The 23,909-nt window shown below is 41.1% G+C and overlaps 1 protein-coding gene and 1 non-coding gene across 3 annotated transcripts in view; one reads left to right on the top strand and one right to left on the bottom strand.

The window, feature by feature from the left end:
* The window catches only part of LOC126297696 (cyclin-dependent kinase 12-like), a 313,910-nt gene that overhangs the window by 277,374 nt on the left and 12,627 nt on the right, over positions 1–23,909 (top strand). The gene's annotated exons all lie outside the window — the stretch shown is intronic.
* On the bottom strand, positions 12,079–12,153 carry Trnas-uga (transfer RNA serine (anticodon UGA)). Its single transcript has one exon. It is a non-coding gene; the product is annotated as a tRNA-Ser (tRNA).

Below are 23,909 nucleotides of genomic sequence, written 5' to 3'. Positions count from 1 at the left end.
AAACGAAACAACTTTACGTCCGTACTGAGGTACTCCTCAGCAACCTAACCCACGACAGTGCACGGCGCTTTGTGTACAGTACTTTACGCCAAAGCGACGTCCCTACATGCTGATGGAGTCATATTACTCGTATGTACTCTGGATTCGGCCAGATATGATCAACTCATTGCGAGGTATAATGGTTTCTTGATATAGTAAGAAAATCTGTTGTGGATTCAAGAGCTAGTGATCTCTATTTTCACAATTTTATATCATCATTGTTAACATTGCGATGAATAAAACGGTTTCCACCCAAGGGTCAACCTTACTCACCACCATATAGTGCTGCCTTTTTTACAGTCGATGGTCTGGCGACATAATGCTTTAAGTGATGATGGAGCCTTCAATCGATCAGTGGCCTCCAATTAGACGGTGATGGACTGGTTAGAAGTTTAAGACATCATCTTGTCCTTTGAGAGCAAAAGTTCCTCTAAACACAAAATATCCAGAAATGACTGATGGCAAATGGAAATGGACATTAAAATCAGCGAAATGTACAGCACTCTTGGCGCCACATGTATACAGAGGAAATGTTGGCTTCTCATCGTGTTTCATGATGACCGCTTCGTTTCCAAACAAATATTGATGTTATCTAACCATCATCCATATCTCTCGTTCGAGACAATTCTTGTGATGGATATCATAAGGATCAAACCTACAATTTTATGAGTCGGTGAGAGTAATATTGCAAGTCACAGTGTGACAAAGAAAATATTAAGGCCGAGAAATGAGCTGACCCATATACAGGTCAGTGGGCGTCCCAGCATGGCACTACAAAATCATGGTCGGTGGTTGGTGGGCTATTGACTGTCGTTTCTTCCTCGGCAGGCCTTCTACGAATTGGCTCTAGATGACGACGGACTCTACTGTCTCTGATGACTCACGTGTTTTTTCCACCGTTCAGAATGCTTCCAACACTTTCTCACTGCTACAAGACAAGAAAACCTGAATCAAGAGTAAAATAAGAGTAAGGTTGCATTAGTCTGTTACCACCAATCACTAGTATTGCTGTTTATCATATTCCTCAGTGTCAATTAAATGTTCCGATCAAATGGGTCTTTCAGGATGAATTGGTATACATTACATCACTGTTTCTGGAAAAACGCTTACTTCTGGTTTTTAAATTTTTTTCCAATGCAGTTGTGCTCAAAACTTGTGAAAGCATAAGTGCATCAAAGAAATTTTGGTCCTATGTGTTTATCAGGTTTGCATGTTCAGCTGAGACACTGTTGAAGATAGGGTTGGGTTGTTGTCGCGGAGGAGACCAGACAGCGAGGTCATCGGTCTCATTGGATTAGGGAAGGACGGAGAAGGAACCATCCCGCCATTTGCCTGGAGCGATTAAGGGAAAGCACAGAAAACCTAAATCAGGATGTCCGGACGCGGGATTGAACCGTCGTCTTCCCGAATGCAAGTCCACTGTGCTAACCACTGCGCCACCTCGCTCGGTTGTTGAAATTATAAGTAGTTCCAAGGTAACATAGTTCATATTTCATTATTTCACTCCTACCTAACATATCAGACGACACCTCATTCATCCATCAAATTTGCGGGTGAACTGAACTTGTACTTTACATTATTGTACTAGCTTATACTCATGCATGCATCTTCAAACTTTACATTGCAATTGATTCCCAGGTAATCCATATTCAAACCAAACGACTTTAAAAACCATGTGACATCATGTTGTCTACTCACTCACCCACCCTTAGTTTGAAACACACACGAGTTCATTCCATCTTTTGAAACTATGTTTAATTTCTATTCACCATCAAAAGAATTTAGTATTTACTAAAGTCACATTCTTGCAAAACTCATAGTATGTAATACCATGACCAACTTTAAAACTTTACAAGACCTAAGAAAACGTTATTCATCACAAGATAAAATTGTCAATAGAAAATGTATGAAGGTTCAAGCATTAATAGTCATAAGAAATCACGTTATTAAACTGGCATATAGATAATTTCTGTTGAATCAAATTCATGAAAAATCATGTTCATTCATGCATAAAAATCAGATCATAAATCTATATGAAAAATTCGCTAGTGTCACTGGGTGTAAATAGATTTCAATTAATATGTGTATCTTCAAATTATTGCTTGATGGAGTTTAACGTATTCACAATTCAGTTCTCTAAAAAAAACCATAACTGTCCAGTTAAAATAATAACACAGCTAACAAATCATTATCAACAATATCCTCCCTGACAGACCATCACAAAAAAGAAAAAACTAACATTGGTTAAAGGCACATTTAGTATCATCATACAGGGTGTTTCAAAAATGACCGGTATATTTGAAACGGCAATACAAACTAAACGAGCAGAGATAGAAATACACCGTTTGTTGCAATATGCTTGGGACAACAGTACATTTTCAGGCAGACAAACTTTCGAAATTACAGTAGTTACAATTGTCAACAACAGATGGCGCTGCGGTCTGGAAAACTCTATAGTACGATATTTTCCACATATCCACCATGCGCAGCAATAATATGGCGTAGTCTCTGAATGAAATTATCCGAAACCTTTGACAACGTGTCTGGCGGAATGGCTTCACATGCAGATGAGATTTACTGCTTCAGCTGTTCAATTGTTTCTGGATTATGGCGGTACACCTGGTCTTTCAAGTGTCCCCACAGAAAGAAGTCACAGGGGTTCATGTCTGGCGAATAGGGAGGCCAATCCACGCCGCCTCCTGTATGTTTCGGATAGCAATCACACGATCATCGAAATATTCATTCAGGAAATTAAAGACGTCGGCCATGCGATGTGGCCGGGCACCATCTTGCATGAACCACGAGGTGTTCGCAGTGTCGTCTAAGGCAGTTTGTACCGCCACAAATTCACGAAGAATGTCCAGATAGCGTGATGCAGTAATCGTTTCGGATCTGAAAAATGGGCCAATGATTCCTTTGGAAGAAATGGCGGCCCAGACCAGTACTTTTTGAGGATGCAGGGACGATGGGACTGCAACATGGGGCTTTTCGGTTCCCCATATGCACCAGTTCTGTTATTGACGAAGCCGTCCAGGTAAAAATAAGCTTCGTCAGTAAACCAAATGCTGCCCACATGCATATCGCTGTCATCAATCCTATATCGTTAGCGAATGTCTCTCGTGCAGCAATGGTAGCGGCGCTGATGGGTTGCTGCGTTTGAATTTTGTATGAATAGAGGTGTAAACTCTGGCGCATGAGACGATACGTGGACGTTGGCGTCATTTGGACCGCAGCTGCAACACGGCGAACGGAAACCCGAGGCCGCTGTTGGATCACCTGCTGCACTAGCTGCGCATTGCCCTCTGTGGTTGCCGTACGCGGTCGCCCTACCTTTCCAGCACGTTCTTCCGTCACGTTCCCAGTCCATTGAAATTTTTCAAACAGATCCTTTATTGTATCGCTTTTCGGTCCTTTGGTTACATTAAACCTCCGTTGAAAACTTCGTCTTGTTGCAACAACACTGTGTTCTAGGCGGTGGAATTCCAACAACAGAAAAATCCTCTGTTCTAAGGAATAAACCATGTTGTCCACAGCACACTTGCACGTTGTGAACAGCACACGCTTACAGCAGAAAGACGACTTACAGAATGGCGCACCCACATACTGCGTTGTCTTCTATATCTTTCACATCACTTGCAGCGCCATCTGTTGTTGAAAATTGTAACTACTGTAATTTCGAAAGTTTGTCCGCCTGAAAATGTACTGTTGTCCCAAGCATATTGCAACAAACGGTGTATTTCTATCGCTGCTCGTTTAGTTTTTATTGTCATTTCAAATATACCGGTCATTTTTGAAACACCCTGTAGAAGCACATTGTCACAGTCTGGGTACGAGAGGTACATGGTTAATGTCAATGACTGCTGTTGATTGGAAGTCTGTTCATTTTATAGTAGCATATGGGGCTTAATTCGACGTAAGACATCCTGGTTGCGATACCTGATCGTCCACAGCATGACGTTTTTCCTTAGTCTGTTGCAGACCCATATGTACTAATGAAAACTCAATTACTCATGTGTAGGTGACCTAGATCTGGTTATATAAGTTCTAGTCTATAACCAGATCACAAATGGGTACATTGAAATTTGCAGTTTTAGGCACTGAATGAATTATGTAGTGTCTTTTGAGTATGAAATTCCAACTATCATTTCATACATCACCACTACATCATGATATCAAATAATAATAGGTTTGGATTACTTAATTAAATTTCTCGTCAACAACATAACACTTTTTTATGCATACAAACTACTGTGCACTGTCAGTCTTTCATTTATCTCAAGTAGCTTCAAACTGTGTGAAGCAAGTTGTTTAAATGCCTATATTATCGATTTAATTAATATTTCCTGTGGGAAATCTTCTGAAGCACCATTTGTGACACCTTCAAGATATGATATTCCACACCAGATTTAATAACTCCTTAAACAGTTCGGGAAATGCAACACAAGAAACTGCGACAGGAAGGCTGGGGCAGCTTAGAACCAATGGCACAATGAAATATTCCATGCTAGTTCCTATGTCACCTGTAAAGCAAACTACAGCTCTCTCTCTCTCTCTCTCTCTCTCTCTCTCTCTCTCTATATATATATATATATATATATATATATATATATATATATATAATGACCTTTTTTAATTTTTTAAGTGTATTTAGAGTTAGCCTGCTATTAGTTTTGTGATATTGTCAATTTGTGTGAGTGACATAGCTTCCACATCCGCCTTATATCCCCTACATCAAGATAGTGTGACTGGGAATTAGTTATTTATTAATTTCAGCAGTATTTCTGGACTGATTCTTAATCAGGCGTTTGCCTTGGAAGGAGCTCTCGCATGCATCAGTATTCCGCAGGTGTTAGGAGGAAATGCTGCTTTGTTTGCAGTTTAGTCCAACCACGACCGATGGCGTGTGGAGGTCCAGCAGTGGCACACTACAGGATGACAGAGAAAGAGAGAGCCGGTGTTTTGACAGGAATTTCTTCGGTGTTAAATAGCAAAGGGTTGCTGCCACCTGATGCTTTTGTTCTGGCATTAGCGCAACATCCAGTCTGTCAGTCGCAGGTCCGAGCGGACGCCTCTCGGACACTGACATGTGGTGTGGCTGCCACTTGACATGTCGCTTTGAGGAGCCCAAGTGGTCTGCGTGCGTGGTGGACATAGCATGCTTCACGATCGAAAGATGACTGTTTCATGAAGGCATTCCTTGCATTATCATAATAAAAGAGCGCATCTCCGGGAATTAACTGTGAATGAATGTACTGCACAGTCATCTATCTACATTCGCAATATTACTTAAAAAGTAGAGGAGGCGCAGTTTAGCGATATACAGAAAGTGGGAAGCATGCTGCTGTGTCATAGGTCAGCATTGTAATTACGGAAAAAAAATCAGGTAAAATTGCTATAATTGGTAGTACTATCAACCTTGATGCTTGTTACAGTAAATCGAGAGTGTCTTTTCCATCCCATCCATCCACTGGTACATTTTTGATTATCACATAATGATTGACTGACATCACTTGTCTGAGATCAAGAAAGAGTCTTGGTGGAGGGGCAACACCTTCTGGAGATGGCTAGCACCGAAACAGTGATCAGGTACCTGACTGCAATACGAGGAATCAGTCGAAATGTAACACCAAGCCATCTGCTATCCTGTCACTTTAAAAGATGAGTTTAAATGTAAAGGTCATCAATCATCTTTGGACACCTGTTTGGAAATGCTCCACAATGCCACAAAACTCTTTACAGTTTCTTTATTTTGTGACTGTGTTTTACGTCAATCTTCCAGTGTGTGTGTGTTGAGGGAGCAGCAGCAACATGATCTACACCGTGCGATGTCCAGTTTTCTGTGAGAGCCAATGGATCAAAACATGTAGATATCAGTTTGGAACATGACACAGACCTCGATGTCATGGTGGAAAAAACAAAATATATGACAGGTGCACGAAGCTGTAGACATACTCTGTTCGGTCTTGTTACAGCAGGAAAAAAGAAAAAAACAATTCTTTTAGATGTATGTTCTTAGATCTGCACATCCCCAAACAACAGAGAATGGTGAGCAAGAGAGATCCAATACCTTCAAAATGATTTTTTTTATAAATAGACAATATAGTCTGTGCTATGTAATTGAATTTCCTGTTATGATATCCTTTCTCTGTAGGACAGAGCCATTAATTTCCAGGTGGGGCGGGGGGTGGGGGAGGGTAGGGTTGGGGGATTTAGCAGAGTGGGAGGGGTGTTAATTAACTGATAAATTTAATTAAGTAATCAATGAAATTGATTGAGTGGGATGGGCTTTAAAGTGTATCTGTATCAGTTATGGGGAGGGGGGTTGGAGGTTTCCTGAGGTATTGGGAAGAGGGGGGGAGAGGTGGGGTTCTCAGAAGGGCAGATTATCCCCAGGGGGTCATAATCCTCTTAGCAGAACAATAGGTTAAGGACCTTTCAATCAAAAGAGAACAATAGGTTTGCCGCTGAATGTATACTTGCCCCTATTGTAGACACATTGTTGATGACAAATCGAAGTTTGGGTGTGCCAGCAGCCGTGCTCGGATAGCCAGATTGTAAGGTGGCCATTCGCGATAAGTGGGATATCCGGGTTCAAGGCCGGCTGCGGCACAAATTTTGATTGCCGTCATTCAATTATACAGCTGATGGTAGTCCATATTCACGACTGTGAATACATTTCTGGTGTTTCATGACAGCTGTAGTGGCCACAGACACTTCAATGTCATATCGAATCATAATCATCTTTGAGGTTCTATCAGGCTGTTCACTTTAAGAGATGTCCAAAATGCGTTTTAAAAAAAAGGAAGGAGTGTTTTCGAACTCGTGACTTCGTGCCTACATTGTGTGACGTCTGCCCCTTTCTGTTTGTATTTGTTCTTTCAGTCTGTTTGTTCGTGGTTCCTTTTTTTCCGCTGATTCTGTGCAGATGGCGCATGATGTCTTTCATATTGTACCCCTGACAACTTCGTTCTTTTTTTTTTAATACTGAGGATGACTAGGCTCCTGAGCAAACGTTCTGATCTGCCTAGGTAACTCACTAGACCACGAGCGGATACAACACTGGAATGCCTAAAGTGGAAGACAACATATCTTCCAGACACTTCCACATCCTATAGCGTTGCCACATCGTGCAGATGGCTGAACGTAGAATCCTGAGCTGTGGCTGGTTTTATTGGTGCCTTAAGTGAACGACTTGGACTCAGTCTCTGAGGCAGCCAGCCAGTGGACAGGTTTTTGTCTCAGACTTCACACGGCCATGGTCTCAAAACGTCAGTTTTCGACAAAGTAGTATTAAGAATGTAATCACAAACTTCTTTCCTGTTGCAACCTTACACCATTATACTCATTCAGTTCAACAAATTTTAGTGCAAGCGTTGATGTTCTGTATAGGTATGTTGTTCCTCTGTTATTTCCTCTTTGTAAGTTTGGCGGTGTACGTCGCACACTTATGGGGATTTGAAAATAATGAACTGGCAGAATAAAAATTTGTAATAATAATAACATCTGCATCCCTGCTGTGTCTTAGTGTGAACATCCTTGGGGAGCATACTTCTATAGTGGGTAGGGTGTCGAACTGTTAGCTCCAGTTAATTTCCGTACAAAGCTTTTATAACTGCTCTGTAGAAAGCTTTCTTTTGTCCACCAATTAAAATATCATAATTTAACCAGTCAACTGCGGGATGATTATAGTCTGCTCTACCTATCATTGTATGATTTGGAAATGGAACTTTTGAAGCCGAGTCTTGTATCTGACAGAAGCATCACACTAAATCTTTTATCCCATTCGTGACCATCTCGCACGGAGACTTACGTCAATTGATTTAACATTTATGTAGCTGACGTACATGGCCAGCCGGCCAGTCTCGAGGCGATCTGTGGCGGCAGCTACTCAGCGGGCTGACATGCACATAGGCGAGTGCAACCTACAAGAAGCGGTGGCGTTTTCTGGGGTAATACCGCTCTGCCACGGCACCACTTGTATGAAAAAGAAAGACAGAGAAATCTGTACAAATTGAGCATAAAACATAGTTTCTGAGTATATGGTCTCTGATTTGAAGAGGTGCGTTAAGCCGTGCACCCTCTCGCGATAGTTTTCTGAAGCTCGGAGCCAACTCCAGACTGAATTGACACCGTCTGCGCTCATAAGCGCTGTGTAAAAAGTGAGGCCCGCGGGCGTCGTGGGACCCCAAAGCAAGAATCAATGCGGCCCAAGAAGTAAGCGTCTCTCACACGATCGATAAAAAAATTTCGTGTATATAAAGTTATGAAAAAAAGGAATATTTTCAATTTGAAACTCCCGCCACATCTTCACCATGCCTCCGAGCGCCTCTCTCTGTCTCTTACACACACACACACACACACACACACACACACACACACACACACACACACACACTTCTATTAGTTTGCTCAGCACGTTAGTTTCAAGTATATTATGTGCGGCCCAAAACTACTTGTTTTCTTCCAATTTGACCCAGGTAAGATGAAATGTTGGTAGGGGTGGAGTGAAGTTTGCCCTTCCTGTCGTCAGAGATCAGCAAAGTGCAGAACCTATAGGGGTACGATTCTGCCATCTAGCGCCACTATTAGAATACATTCGGATCTATAACTTCCTGTAATCGAATGTTACAATCATTCTGCATGCTAATGCTAATTCATATGGAAACGCAAATTAACGCTTAATAAAACGAATACAGAAATAATACACTTAAATATCATTATAAACGGTTGTATATTTTTGGGGGAAATGTTCATTGGTATAAAACCAGAATAACTGATATTGGGCATAAATGGTCTAAAATGAAAGTACATGAAACGTCAAAGCAACACAAGAGTAACGTTATGAGTATTTCATTTCGAGACAAAAAACAACATTTAGCAGACATTATATTCGCAAAATAGACAAACACTTGACAGTCACGACAAATACGTAAAAAAGAACAGATGTTGTTGTTGTTGTTGTGGTCTTCAGTCCTCAGACTGGTTTGATGCAGCTCTCCATGCTACTCTATTCTGTGCAAGCTTCTTCATCTCCCAGTACCTACTGCAACCTACATCCTTCTGAATCTGCTTAGTGTATTCATCTCTTGGTCTCCCTCTACGATTTTTACCCTCCACGCTGCCCTCCAATGCTAAATTTGTGATCCTTTGATACCTCAAAACATGTCCTGCCAACCGGTCCCTTCTTTTTGTCAAGTTGTGCCACAAACTCCTCTTCTCCCCAATTCTATTCAATACCTCCTCATTAGTTATGTGATCTACCCATCTAATCTTCAGCATTTTTCTTTAGCCCACATTTCGAAAGCTTCTATTCTCTTCTTGTCCAAACTAGTTATAGTCAATGTTTCACTTCCATACATGGCTACACTCCATACAAATACTTTCAGAAACGACTTCCTGACATTTAAATCTATACTCGATGTTAACGAATTTCTCTTCTTTAGAAACGCTTTCCTTGCGATTGCCAGCCTACATTTTATATCCTCTCTACTTCGACCATCATCAGTTATTTTGCTCCCCAAATAGCAAAACTGCTTTACTGCTTTAAGTGTCTCATTTCCTGATCTAATTCCCTCAGCATCACCCGACTTAATTCGACTACATTCCATTATCCTCGTTTTGCTTTTGTTGATGTTCATCTTATATCCTCCTTTCAAGACACTGTCCATTCCGTTCAACTGCTCTTCCAAGTCCTTTGCTGTCTCTGACAGAATTACAATGTCATCGGCGAACTTCACTAATTCCCACTATATGTAACTTTAACCTATCCATTTCCCTTTTTAAATTTTCTAATCTACCTGCCCAATTAAGGGATCTGACAATCCGTAGAACGCCAGTTTTCTTTCTCCTGATAACGCCGTCCTCTTGAGTAGTCCCCGCCAGGAGATCCGAAGGGGGGACTATTTTACCTCCGGAATATTTTACCCAAGAGGGTGACATCATCATTTAATCATACAGTAAAGCTGCATGCCCTCTGGAAAGATTACGGCTGTAGTTTCCCCTTGCTTTCAGCCGTTCGCAGTACCAGCACAGCAAGGCCGTTTTGGTTAATGTTACAAGGTCAGATCAGTCAATCATCCAGACTGTTGCCCCTGCAACTACTGAAAAGGCTGCTGCCCCTCTTCAGGAACCACACGTTTGTCTGTCCTCTCAACAGATACCCCTCCGTTGTGGTTGCACCTACGGTATGGCCATCTGTATCACTGTGGCACGCAAGCCTCCCCACCAACGGCAAGGTCCATGGTTCAAGAACAGATGTAGACATATTGAATTTAATTGTAAATTGTTCAGGCCCGACCTCTGCCAGTATTGCGCAACATTACATCAGTTGCGCAACATTACACCATAACACCTCTACTTAAGATTGTCACGTAAAAGTTTTCGCACACACCCTATGAGCAGTGAAGTATTGTACTATCGATGTGTGCGCGTGTGCGTACATTTGTGTGTGCGGGAGAGATTTTCGGAGTTGTTGTTACGTTTTATTTCTCAGGCACACATGAAAAAAGATAGCTGAAGCACTGTCTCTCTCTCTCTTTCTCTCTCTCTCTCTCTCTCTCTCTCTCTCGCGAAATCCATGGCTATATGAATGATAGCGCCATTGTAATAAGTGTGCTTCCCTGGCACTGCCCATGGAATGCCTCAGCGGCCGCTACTGGCGTTCCAGCTCTGGCAGGCCACAGGTTGCTAGTGTGCGAAATGTGCATTTGCCCTCTGTTCACCTCCTCGCCTCAAGTAATGTACCAAAAGCTTCAATTATATGGGCTGGTAGGGAATATGAAAGTATTGCTCCTGATTCCAGTATGACAACCACACTGCTATCCCGTTCGCCCTAAAAAACTTTCTGCTGATCAAAATAACAGCCACCAAGAGTACACTTCCACTCTTCCACAATACGATGACGCGATGTATTTGGTAAAGTAAGGTGAGAAAGAATTTATAAGAATGGTTTTAATCGTCAGAGAATGTAATTTCCAGCCTTGTCAAAGCAAACTTCAGGTGTAATTTATTTTTAAAAAGTAAAATAAAATTAAAAAAATTAACTGGCATTAATGTCTGCTATGGAAGTTTTGTTCACATATTAGCTTCCTTACGTGATGCGCTCCCCCTGACGCCATTTTTTCTAATGGTGGATACAATGGTTACAGCAAAGCAGAATTTTTCTCATATTTCAAAATTTTTTCAGTTAGTTCTCTCCACACAACCGAGGAAGATGCCAAGCTGGCTATAAAATAGCGTACAAGGAAAATCCATTTCCGCCTGAGAACGAATTGAATGCATTTTGGATAGATCGATAGTAGGCAAACTGGCCGTACTACGCATGCGCGGCAATGCATCGTCTCACAGCTTTGCACGGCTAGGCTTCTCCATTTTCCTTCGTAGTTGGTCACGCAACCAACTACGCCATTTGGTATTATATTGATGTGACGTTGAAGCGTCCTATTTAATCGTTTTCTTATTACAACTTGCTTCGTGTCACGGATACACTACAGATGTACCAAAAAGGGCTGTTTTTGGTGCAATTTCTCACAGTAAAACGATGGAAAAGAACATGTCTATTTTTTAAAAGGATTTTCGACTGCAAATACTGAAATCACGATGAAATCGTCAGTCGTAGATTAAAGATACTTTTTGGTGATTTCAAACACGAAAACTGAGAAAACTGGTTGGTTCAAATGGCTCTGAGCACGATGGGACTTAACATCTGAGGTCATCAGTCCCCTAGAACTTATAACTACTTAAACCTAACTACCTAAGGACATCACACACATCCGCGACTGTAGCGGTCGCGCGGTTCCAGACTGAAGCGCCTAGAACCGCTCGGCCAGAGAAAACTGGTCAAAAGTGTAAAAGAAGTGCATCATACATGACACACTTACACACACACACCAGGTACAGATGTTATGACAACAGAACATTAGATGTCGCCTATCTATAATTTAACAAATAACGACACGCAGTAAATTTAAGCCGTCAATGACAGACATTAAGGAATAGTGAGGTAACTTCAAATGAAACTTCCTGGCAGATTAAAACTGTGTGCCCGACCGAGACTCGAACTCGGGACCTTTGCCTTTCACGGGCAAGTGCTCTACCAACTGAGCTACCGAAGCACGACTCACGTCCGGTACTCACAGCTTTACTTCTGCCAGTATCCGTCTCCTACCTTCCAATCTCATTCTGGTAACTTCAAATGGTTCAAATGGCTCTGAGCGCTATGGGACTCAACTTCTGAGGTCATCAGTCGCCTAGAAGTTAGAACTACTTAAACCTAACTAACCTAAGGACATCACACACAATCATGCCCGAGGCAGGATTCGAACCTACGACCGTAGGGGTCGCGCGGTTCCAAACTGTAGCTTCTGGAATCGCTCGGCCACCCCGGCCGGCAGACAAGGTAACTAGGTGAGAAAATTATTATATATTTGACAGAAGGCGTGTTAATATATATATATATATATATATATATATATATATATATTTTGTCAAATGCATATTGGATACTCTTGTCAAAGCTCTGGAAAATATAGAATATTTTTCTAAAATTTCATGTGGTTTCAATACCTGACTTTATTGCATTTACAATCTCTTCGTGAAGATTTAGGCATACTAAAATATAAAATACTAAATTAATGCTTGTGCTATAAATAACGTGGTAACAGAATAGGCAAACTACAAGAAAAGTGTTTTATTGTACACAGCTGTACTCTTACAATTATGCGCATTCAATGGCTAACAGTTTCCTCTTTTTTTTTTTTTAACGGTGAGAAAATAAACGTTTAACATCTCTTCGACGACGAAGAGACGGAGCACAGCCTCGCACTGGACAAAGATGAGAGCAGAGAAATCAGCCACGCCCTCCTCCAAAGCAGCCGCCCAGCGGCATGCCCTGATCGATTCAGGGGAACCATGGGAAGCTAAATATAGTTGGCCGGGTGGGCGGCTGGGCATGGCTGCTCCCGGATGCAGGTCCAGGGCGTCATCTCCCTCTGTCAAGAGTCAATATGGCTACACGAACCACTAAAGGTCACTTTCAGCTTATCAAAATCAATATAGGAATGGCGATTTCGCTCTGCGCATGCGCTTGTCAATACTGGAACCTGTTACTCCGACCGGCTACTGAGCGCTAGAAGCGAGAGAGCTGAGATAGAAGAGGACTTTTTCGCGATTAGTATTAGTTAAAAAGACAGAAATGTGTGAAATTTTTTGGGTCGATGCAACAAGTTCTACATAACTGAGTTATGCACTGAAGAAAATGGGCACTCGCTTGAACACCTCACGAAAATGAGTATCCCGCCACCAGAATATCCATCTGAACACAGATAATTACGTACAGTAGTTTTCTAGCTCCCTCCCTAAAACTGATACAAATTTGATTTAAACTGATTTGTACACAGCTGGTTTAAATACATCAGCTACAACATGGAGAAAATAATGTTCTGTTTTAAAAAAAATGCTGCATGTTGCTGTATCTCTCTCGAAAATAATGAAATAAACTATGTTGAAAACTCCGCAGAAAGAGAAAAGTTTCTTACGTTTACCTTTCTAAATAAATACTCCTTTCACTTGATATATGGTAAGTTACAGAGAAAAACAACGTAGTCGTATGTGCAACTTGCTTGCTGCCCTACGTGTAGCTCTGTACAGGGTGTTACAGAAAGGTACGGCTAAACTTTCAGGAAACATTCCTCACCCACAAAGAAAGAAAATATGTGATGTGGACATGTGTCCGGAAACGCTTACTTTCCATGTTAGAGTTCATTTTATTACTTCTCTTCAAATCACATTAATAATGGAATGGAAACACACAGCAGCAGAACGTACCAGCGTGACTTCAAACACTTTGTTACAGGAAATGTTCAGAATGTCCTCCGTTGGCGAGGATACATGCATCCACCCTCCGCGGTGCGGTGATGCAGCCCTGGAGAATGGCGTATTGTATCACAGGCGTCCACAATACGAGTCCACAATAAGAGTATCTACATTTGGTACCGCTGTTGCGTAGACAAGAGCTTTCAAATGCCCTCATAAGTGAAAGTCAAGAGGGTTGAGGTCAGGAGAGCGTGGAGGCCATGGAATTGGTCCGCCTCTACCAATCCATCGGTCACCGAATCTGTTTTTGAGAAGCGTACGAACCCTTCGACTGAAATGTGCAGGAGCTCCATCGTGCATGAACCACATGTTGTGTCGTACTTGTAAAGGCGCATGTTCTAGCAGCACAGGTAGAGTATCTCGTATGAAATCATGGCGGTGAATCGAGGAAGTACAGTACATACTGACGAAACTAAAATGAGCTCTAACATGGAAATTAAGCGTTTCTGGACACATGTACACATAACGTCTTGTCTTTATTTGTGTGTGAGGAATGTTTCCTGTAAGTTTGGCCGTACCTTTTTGTAACACCATGTATTCCTAGCGACCTGGTACATAAAATAGTTACAGAGGGAGAACTCAGCTTCCCAGTTATAAATTGTAGCCTATCCAAATGTGAGAATAATAACTTTTTAAAATACTAACTTTTTTATAGCAATTTGATACAACATTCTAGGTGTTTCTCGCATCCTAGCTTCCCAGTCTTCCACCTCCAAGTTCCTCTCCGACATTTCTCATCTGACTCTCTATTCGCATGTTTGCAGTAGTACAGAAAAAAATGAACATTGCTTATTGAATTTTAAATGTTGCGTAACACTTCAGCATGGCTAGTGTTCGGAACATTTATTTACAGTGAGTTCCACATCAAAATGGTTCAAATGTCTCTGAGCACTATGGAACTCAACTGCTGTGGTTATCAGTCCCCTAGAACTTAGAACTACTTAAACCTAACTAACCTAAGGACATCACACACATCCATGCCCGAGGCAGGATTCGAACCTGCGACCGTAGCAGTCGCACGGTTCCGCACTGCGCGCCTAGAACCGAATGACCACCGCGGCCGGCTTGAGTTCCACATCAAGAAAGTAATAATTCTCCTCGTGGGAAAATCAGGTCACTGGTGAGAAAGGTATTCTCAAGAGACATTTATTGCTTCTGAATTATTCTTTTCATCCCAGATTAATGTAAAGTAGAGATAACAGGAAGTGCGTCCAGCCACGGAAAGCAAAGTTCCTCGTTCACATTGAGCAAATGTTTATTACATGCCGGCCGAGAACGAACGCAGTCAGCCTAACCGCATACACTATCTGATCGAAAGTATCCGGACACTTGTTAGTGGACATTAATATGGGGTGTCTCCACCATTTACTTTTATGACGGCTTGAACTCTGCTGAGAACACTTTCAATGAAGTTTCTGAATGTCTCTCGAGGAATGGCAGCCCACTCTTCCTCAACTGTCCAACCAGAGAAGGTAGTGGTAGACGCTGGAGTCTTGAGCGAGAGGTGTTCCATTGCGTTCAGATCAGGACTCTGGGTAGGCCAGTCCATTTCAGGAACGTTATTACCATAAATTATTACCTCACAGATGCTGCCTTATGACAGGAAACATTGTCAAGCTGATACAAACAATTATCGTCTCGAACTGCTCCTCTACTATACACGGTGCTATAAAATGGTTCGTATCCTTCTGCATTTAGCGTTTTCTTAAACGCAGTAAGGGGACCACAAACTGACCTCGAAAAAACAGCCCCCATAGTATGCTACTACATCCTCTGAACTTCACTACTGGCAGGTAACGCTGCCCGGACATTCGCCAAACTCAAACTCTTCCATCGAATGCCACAGCGATTCATCGCTCCAGATCGATCGTTTCCAGTTGTCCACAGTCCAGTGGCGTTGCTCTTTGCGTCACCTCGAGCGTTGCTTAGCACTGAATACAGAAATATGTGGCTTATGAGAAGCTGCTCGACCACTGTGCCACATTTTTTTAAACTCCCTACGCACCATCATTGTGCTACCTGTGCTGCTGGCTGCACTTACGAACTCACGAGTGCCTCCCATGCCTTTTGTTTTACAACCACCCTCCGTAATGCTCGACGGCTCCTATCCGTCGCCGGCCGGTGTGGCCGATCGGTTCTAGGCGCTTCAGTTTGAAACCGCGCGACCGCTACGGTCACAGGTTCGAATCCTGCCTCAGGCATGGATGTGTGAGATGTCCTTAGGTTAGTTAGGTTTAAGTAGTTCTAAGTTCTAGGTGACTGATGACCTCAGATCTTAAGTACCATAGTGCTCAGAGCCATTTGAACAATTTTGGAACCTATCCATCAGTGCATGAGGTCTGCCTGGCTTTGGTTGTTCCTTCGTATTCCCAGTTCACAATGACGTCACCGACAGGGTCTTTGGATGCTTTAGAACGTTTCAAATGTCCCTGACAGATTTCCCACCCAGGTGACATCCAATGACTCTTCCACATTCGAAGTCACTGAGAGCGCTCCTGCTTATTCATTTTGCTGTTATTGCTTCTCTGCTGCCAACGCAACACTTCCCGCCTCCTTTTCTACTGGCGGGTCAGCCTATCGTGATGTCTAGTGGTCGGTTCGATTTTACACAGAGAACGCAAAGGAACTTGCCCCCCTTCTTGCAGCGGTTTACCGTAGGTCTCTAGAAGGGCGAATCGTTCCAAAAGATTGGAAAAGGGCACAGGACATTCCCGTTTTCAAGAAGGGCCGTCGAACAGATGTGCAGAACTATAGACCTATATCTCCAACGCCGATCAGTTGTGGAATTTTGGAACACGTATTATGTTCGAGTATAATGACTTTTCTGGAGACTGGAAATCTTCTCTGCAGGAATCAGCATGGGTTTCGAAAAAGACGATCGTGTGAAAACCAGCTCGCGCTATTCGTCCACGAGACTCAGAGGGGCATAGGCATGGGCTCCCAAGTAGATGCCGTGTTTCTTGACTTCCGCAAGGCGTTTCATACAGTTCCCCACAGTCGTTTAATGAACAAAGTAAGAGCATATGGACTATCAGACCAACTGTGTGATTGGATTGAAGAGTTCCTAGATAACAGAACGCAGCATGTCATTCTCAATGTAGAGAAGTCTTCCGAAGTATGAGTGATTTCATGTGTGCCGCAGGGGAGTGTCATAGGACCGTTGCTATTCACAATGTATATAACTGACCTTGTGGATAACATCGGAAGTTCACTGAGGCTTATTGCGGATGAGCTGTAGTATATCGAGAGGTTGTAAGAATGGAAAATTGTACTGAAATACAGGAGGATCTGCAACGAACTGTCGCATGGTGCAGGGAATGGCAATTGAATCTCAATGTAGACAAGTGTAATGTGCTGCGAATACACAGAAATAAAGATTCTTTATCATTTAGCTACAAAATAGCAGGTCAGCAACTGGAAGCAGTTAATTCCATAAATTATCTGGGAGTAGGCATTAGGAGTGATTTAAAATGGAATGCCCATATAAAATTAATCGTCGGTAAAGCAGATGCCAGACTGAGATTCATTGGAAGAATCCTAAGGAAATGTAGTCGGAAAACAAAGGAAGTACGTTACAGTGCACTTGTTCGCCCACTGCTTGAATACTGCTCACCGGCCTGGGATCCGTACCAGATAGGGTTGATAGAAGAGAGAGAGAAGATCCAACGGAGAGCAGCGCGCTTCGTTATAGGATCATTTAGTAATTGCGAAAGCGTTACGGAGATGATAGATAAACTCCAGTGGAAGACTCTGCAGGAGAGACGCTCAGTAGCTCGGTACGGGCTTTTGTTAAAGTTTCGAGAACATACCTTCACCGAAGAGTCAAGCAGTATATTGCTCCCTCCTACGTATATCTCGCGAAGAGACCATGAGGATAAAATCAGAGAGATTAGAGCCCACACAGAAGCATACCGACAATCCTTCTTTCCACGTACAATACGAGACTGGAATAGAAGGGAGAACCGATAGAGGTACTCAGGGTACCCTCCGCCACACACCGTCAGGTGGCTTGCGGAGTATGGATGTAGATGTAGATGTAGATCATTTAGTAATCGCGAAAGCGTTACGGAGATGATACATAAACTGCAGTGGAAGACTCTGCAAGAGAGACGCTCAGCAGCTCGGCAAGGGCTTTTGTTGAAGTTTCGAGAACATACCTTCACCGAGGAGTCAAGCAGTATCTTGCTCCCAACTACGTATATCTCCCGAAGAGACCATGAGGATAAAAGCAGAGAGATTAGAGCCCACACAGAGGCATACCGAAAATTCCTTCTTTCCACGAACAATACGAGACTGGAATAGAAGCGTGAACCGATAGAGGTACTCAAGGTACCCTCCGCCACACACCTTCAGGTGGCTTGCGGAGTATGGATGTAGATGTAGATTTAGGTGTAGAATTTCCCATTACATGGAGTGGCCGAACACTTTTGATCAGATAGCGAATGTAGCTGTAGCGAAGTGTGATGCGCGAAGGCAGTGTAAAACGGTTTAGTATCGAAATTTAAATAGGGTGACTTTTAAAAAAACCTAGTACAAAACAAGTCTGCATTTACTACAGAATAAAAGGTAATCGTAAATAAATAAATGCTCACTAGTAACGGAAATAAATGAGTACTGTGTACCGATTCCGTCATGACGTCATCAAAAAATTTAATTTTGTGTTCATATGTTTTACATTATGAGTTACGTACAAAAATTGCCAGTTATCTGCCTCATTTAATACTTCAAAGAAAAAGCACAATACTATCTACTTTGAGGTTATAAGGTTTGAACACAATGTGAAACGTCCCCTTCAAAAATTGTACATGACTGTGCTTAAACTGACACACAATATTTTTAGCGCAACGCAATCTGACTTCCAAAAATCCCTAGGAAAGAATGGCCCTGACTAACATTAACCTATACGTTTCACAAATCACTTACCTCACAAAAACCTTCGTTAGTCAAGCTACTGCAATACAGCGAGCGCCACTACTGCCAGCTAAATAAAAGATTCAAACTACTGAAGGCACTAACTACTGATAGGCATAGTTAGCAAATGAAAGATTTTAATAGAGAACAAACAATGTATTTACCTTAATAGTCATAATATATATATCAGTTCATAACATCCAGTCTTACAAATTTCAAAACTCCGCCATCTCTCTCCCCACGTCCACCACTGGCGGCGGCTCACCTCCAACTGCGCAACGCTATGCGCTGTTAGCATCCAGCTGCCGCTGTCCAACACTACAATGGCAGACAACAATGCAAACCAGCCACAGACTGCACACGGCACAGCCAGTGATTTTCATACAGAGCGCTATGTAGCGGCGGCGTTACCAATAAAAAAACCTAAACAGCCTACTTACATAGCCCCCATGCTCCCCACAAAAAATTTACAAATTGTTTTGGGCAGTGGCCAATACAGATTTGAAATTTTTTTTCATAATTACAGTAACAAAGAAATGAAATGCACACACTAATCGATACAATGTTGGTCAAAAGCTAAAATTTTCTCACAGTCCATAAAGACAGTCATGATCATTTATTACAGTAAAATTACAGTGTTTTTTTTCTCAATGTCTGTGTAGTAAAAAAGAATGCACACAGAAGTAGTGGATTTCCGTGCCATCTTGAAGTAGTGTTGTTCTTCCAACGGAAAGACAGTGCTGACTCTTGATATGCACACAGGTAATGGGCCACAACAGAGCAAACCCACAGCAGAGTCAGTTGAAGTTTTGAAGGATATTGGTAGGTAGGTCATCACAGAGCAGACCCACTGTAGTCCTTGTAGAGAGTATTGTATTGGTTGGCCATCAAAAATGCAGACCCACTGTAGTCCATGTAGAAATAATGGTATTGGTGGGCCATCAAAGATGTAGACCCACTACAGTCCTTGTAGAGACAGCCAGCAGCCATCTGTTGCAACCGTGCAGGTGCACAATTACCATCGAAGAGTCTTGCAGAGAATATAGCAAGTCCAGAAACCACCACTTGTCCACTCACAAAGAATTTGTTTGAAATGTCCTTAGAACCAGCAATGCTGTTGTCCAGTCCCTTGCTGAATTATTAACACACATGCCAACACTATCAGTCCCTACTTCTCACATATTGTCTATATACAATGACCAACAGAAATGTGTGCAGTGTAATGAAACTTAATTTGGAGAACTGGTGTCTATACAGTTATAAATTTACAACATAAGAATACAATTACAAAGGTACAAAATATATCATTAAAGAACATAATAGTACAGACAACATTTGCTGTAATACAGGCTTTACAAAAGAATCGAAATAACAAATACATCTGTGTTACAGAAATTATGACATAATTACGTACATAAAAGATCAGAATAACTTTCGAAACATCAACTTCACACATGAGCATTAGAACAAAACAGAATAATGTATAAACATCTTTACGAAGTAAATAACATGTTATTAATGCAAATTATATTTGAGGATAACAGTATTCCTCATCATAGTGAATGTAGCTTAGTATTAGAAGAGAAAAAATTCTATGAAACAGTACACAGAGACAGGAAGAAAGTAAACACACAAGAGTACACAAACACATAGTGGGATAACACAAAAGGAAAGGAGAGGGTTTGTTTTCAGGGTAACATTTGGTACTGCAGTCCAACTCAAAACTTCATTCCATAGATCGTCCCTCTTATTTCAACATTTTCTCCAGCCAAAAAAAAAAAAATCCTATCCAAGCATGCTTTCTGTATTCTGTTCACATTCTCTTTCAAAAATAATTTTTCTCCACTGTACACTACTTTTTTGGCCAAACCATTTTCTTATAGCTTCTCAATGCATTTCTTCCAATTCCTCATAGTTAGTTTCTTATATAGTCTACCCCCTCTTAAGCTAAGTTAAACCTACTGAGCTCAGATGCTAAAGTAAGGGACGACGCAATGCAGCAGCACAAAACAATTAACACAAACAGCAATGACAAAAAAATTGCAATTGGCAAAGCAAGCTACAGTAAATATAAATTACCAAGCAATGCAACATTACAACTGATATGAACCAATGTGCAGCAACAAGAAACATAAATCAGTAGTAAAACTAGCTTAACAGAGTAATACAAAGTGAAATTTAGTAGCACTATGCCTGGCAAACAGCAGCAACAAATACAATAACTTATATCTAAACATGACAAAGCTCAAGCAGCAAAAATATTACACTAAAGACAACACTGCAGATAAGGGAAATGTATATTCACATCTTAATGTCTATATAATTAAAGTGGTGCACCACAAAAACTTATTGTAAAAAAAATATTACCATGTACTTGAAAAGAAAATTCTGTATGCAATTCCTGTGAAGGGAAATGTCTTTTTGAACTCCTTCGTTTTTTTTAAGCACATCATAAAGTTATTATTTACTGGATCTGTAGGCATAAAATATTTATATTAGTACATCCATTAAATTTTATAGTAACCAATGCTGCAGTGCAGCTAGAAACTAGGTATTAAACAAAATAGGCAAAGCAAGGCGTGAAACGTCATTCACCAGCCTTATGGCGTTTCATAATGCAGTAAACAATCTTTCAACTAGCAAGACAATAGACGTGAAATGTTTCTCGTCGTTTCATTAGGCATTTTAATAAATATCATCAATTAAGAGCTCCACAGTATAATCATATGTTTTCAAGTTTGAGCGTGTCGTATTTGCGATGCTTTCTACAAAGGAATGTCAATAGCGAGGATAATGGCCTCTTTTTTTTTTCTCCATCTGTGCCTCTGACAGGCACACACTAATGACTTTTTCTCAAGGCGGCTGGCACACCTGGCCGCTCGCAACGCATTACGTCACGGTCACCTACCTTTCTTACCGAAATATTTACGACAGCAGTTTCCGCTACAGTGACAGTCTCATGTAAAAATATTTTCACAGGTTGAGAATTTGCGTTACAAACGTGTAGAAAATAAAATCCTATTGATATAACAGTGTCCAAAAAAGTTCTGTCGCCATTGTAATACATTCACGCATTTACATACATTTCATCTCTTAAAGTACGATTCTTGGTTTCCAACCACATTTTTAACAAACCAGAGTCCCTAACCACTACTCATTATTCCTTACCTTATTACACATATACATATTCGTCACACTTCTTCAATATTTCATCATAACAAATAAGTAGCATAATCAAATTCCTTATATAGCATCAGCTTATTGATCATAAACATACCTTAGCAGCATAATACACATAGTCATCGTAATAATATCATAATACCTCAGTCAACTCTCAAAATCGTCGTAGCTTCCTCCAATAATTTCAAAACCTAAAAAAATTCTCTGCTCATGTCAAAAGTGTCATCTGCCTCAAACGTACTTTAAAAATCATGATCCCATACCAAATACATCATTCAAAGCTCTCATAGTATCACAATGGTTCCTAAAAATTTACGAACAGTTCACAAAGTACTGATAAAATACCATTTCGTAAGTGTGAAGTTATCCAACAGTGTAATTACGTACACATGTGTCACTGATGTAGTAAAAAAAGTTTGTTTCTCTGTTAAATAATGAGATCGCCGTGTAATTTTTGTGTTAGAGAAATATGGTACCGATGTGTAAAGTTGTTTAAGCAAATACCATATTAGCTAGGGCACACAACATAAACTCCCTACTTGAGACCGGAAAACTCAAAAATTTTATATATGAATAAATAAACAAAAAAATTAATAACGGGGCTCCAAGGAACGAGAAACACGGTAGAGGACCCTTTCGAATCAGAAGAATATAGAATTTATAATGGGAAACCAGGACAGAGAGTTATGAAGCAATGTCCCCAATTTGGAATACGATTTTTAGTGAACATAAAAGTAACAGGTTAAGTAACTGATTTTCAGACATTATCACCAAGAATTGCAACTCTGATATTGAAAACAATGAACAAAACCTACACAATTATAAATGCTCATACCCGTACAAATGAAAATGGTTTGCACTAAAAACAAAGGAAAAGGTAGATAAATTTTGGGACTTTTTCGAAGAAACTGTGAACGGAATAAATGAAAGGAAAGTAAAAATCTTGTTGGGAGTTGGGAAACGGGAGGAAATACAAAGATATAATTGGAAAATGAAGTCCACATAACTCTACAAACAAGAACGGTCAAAGACTTGTAGAACTCTGCAGAGAACACAACCTTGTATCTAAATCAACATTCTACAAGAGGAAGCCAAATAAACTTAAAGCGTTGAAACACTCAGACTGGAGGAAGGGGGAGTGGCAGCTAGACGGTGTCCGTATACACAAAAATTTTCGTAAGGAAATATACAATGTTGAAGTATTAAGATGAGTAGACACAGGCTCAGACCATTGCTTAGTTAAAATTAAAATCAAATTGGCTCTGTTAAAGAAAAAGAATGAAAAACTAAAAAAACAAGAAGGAGGTATGACACACACCAGCTAATTAAAAATAACAAATAATCTAGACGAAATGGTACCAAGTCTCAATAAACAAGCCAATAATCTAGCTCCCTTGAGCCCACGAAGAAAGCATGCACGGTGGACTCCGGAATGTTACAAATCCCATGAAGAAAGCCCCCAAGCATGGTTAAAGTTGTACAACAAGAAGTAGAAAGAGTCTTCAAAGACAAAAAAATTTAAGGCACGCGGAGATCGGGTTTTAGTTGAAATATGGAAATATTCAAGTGACACAGTCAAGACATCCTTACACAAGGCTCTAACAAAAATTTGGGTAACAGAACAATTCCGTGAACACTGAACCACGGCCATCATACACCCCCTACACAAGAAGGGGGATAAGAGCAATCCAGGCGGTCACAGATGAATCTCTCGCCTAGACTGCACATACAAGATTTTATCCACGATCCTATATGGAAGAATCAAGGAACAACTAGAACAGGAGTTAGAGGAATACCAGGGTGGTTTCAGACGAAGGAGAAGCACTGCAGATCAGGTCATTAGATTAAAATTAATCATACCACACTACATGAAACAGAACAAACCTCTTGCAATAATATCTATTGAT

The sequence above is a fragment of the Schistocerca gregaria genome, chromosome X (assembly GCF_023897955.1).
Source record: "Schistocerca gregaria isolate iqSchGreg1 chromosome X, iqSchGreg1.2, whole genome shotgun sequence".
Taxonomy (NCBI): Eukaryota; Metazoa; Arthropoda; class Insecta; order Orthoptera; family Acrididae; genus Schistocerca; species Schistocerca gregaria.
The sequence above is the reverse complement of the archived record's forward strand: the minus strand, read 5'-3'. Positions and strand labels throughout refer to the sequence as shown.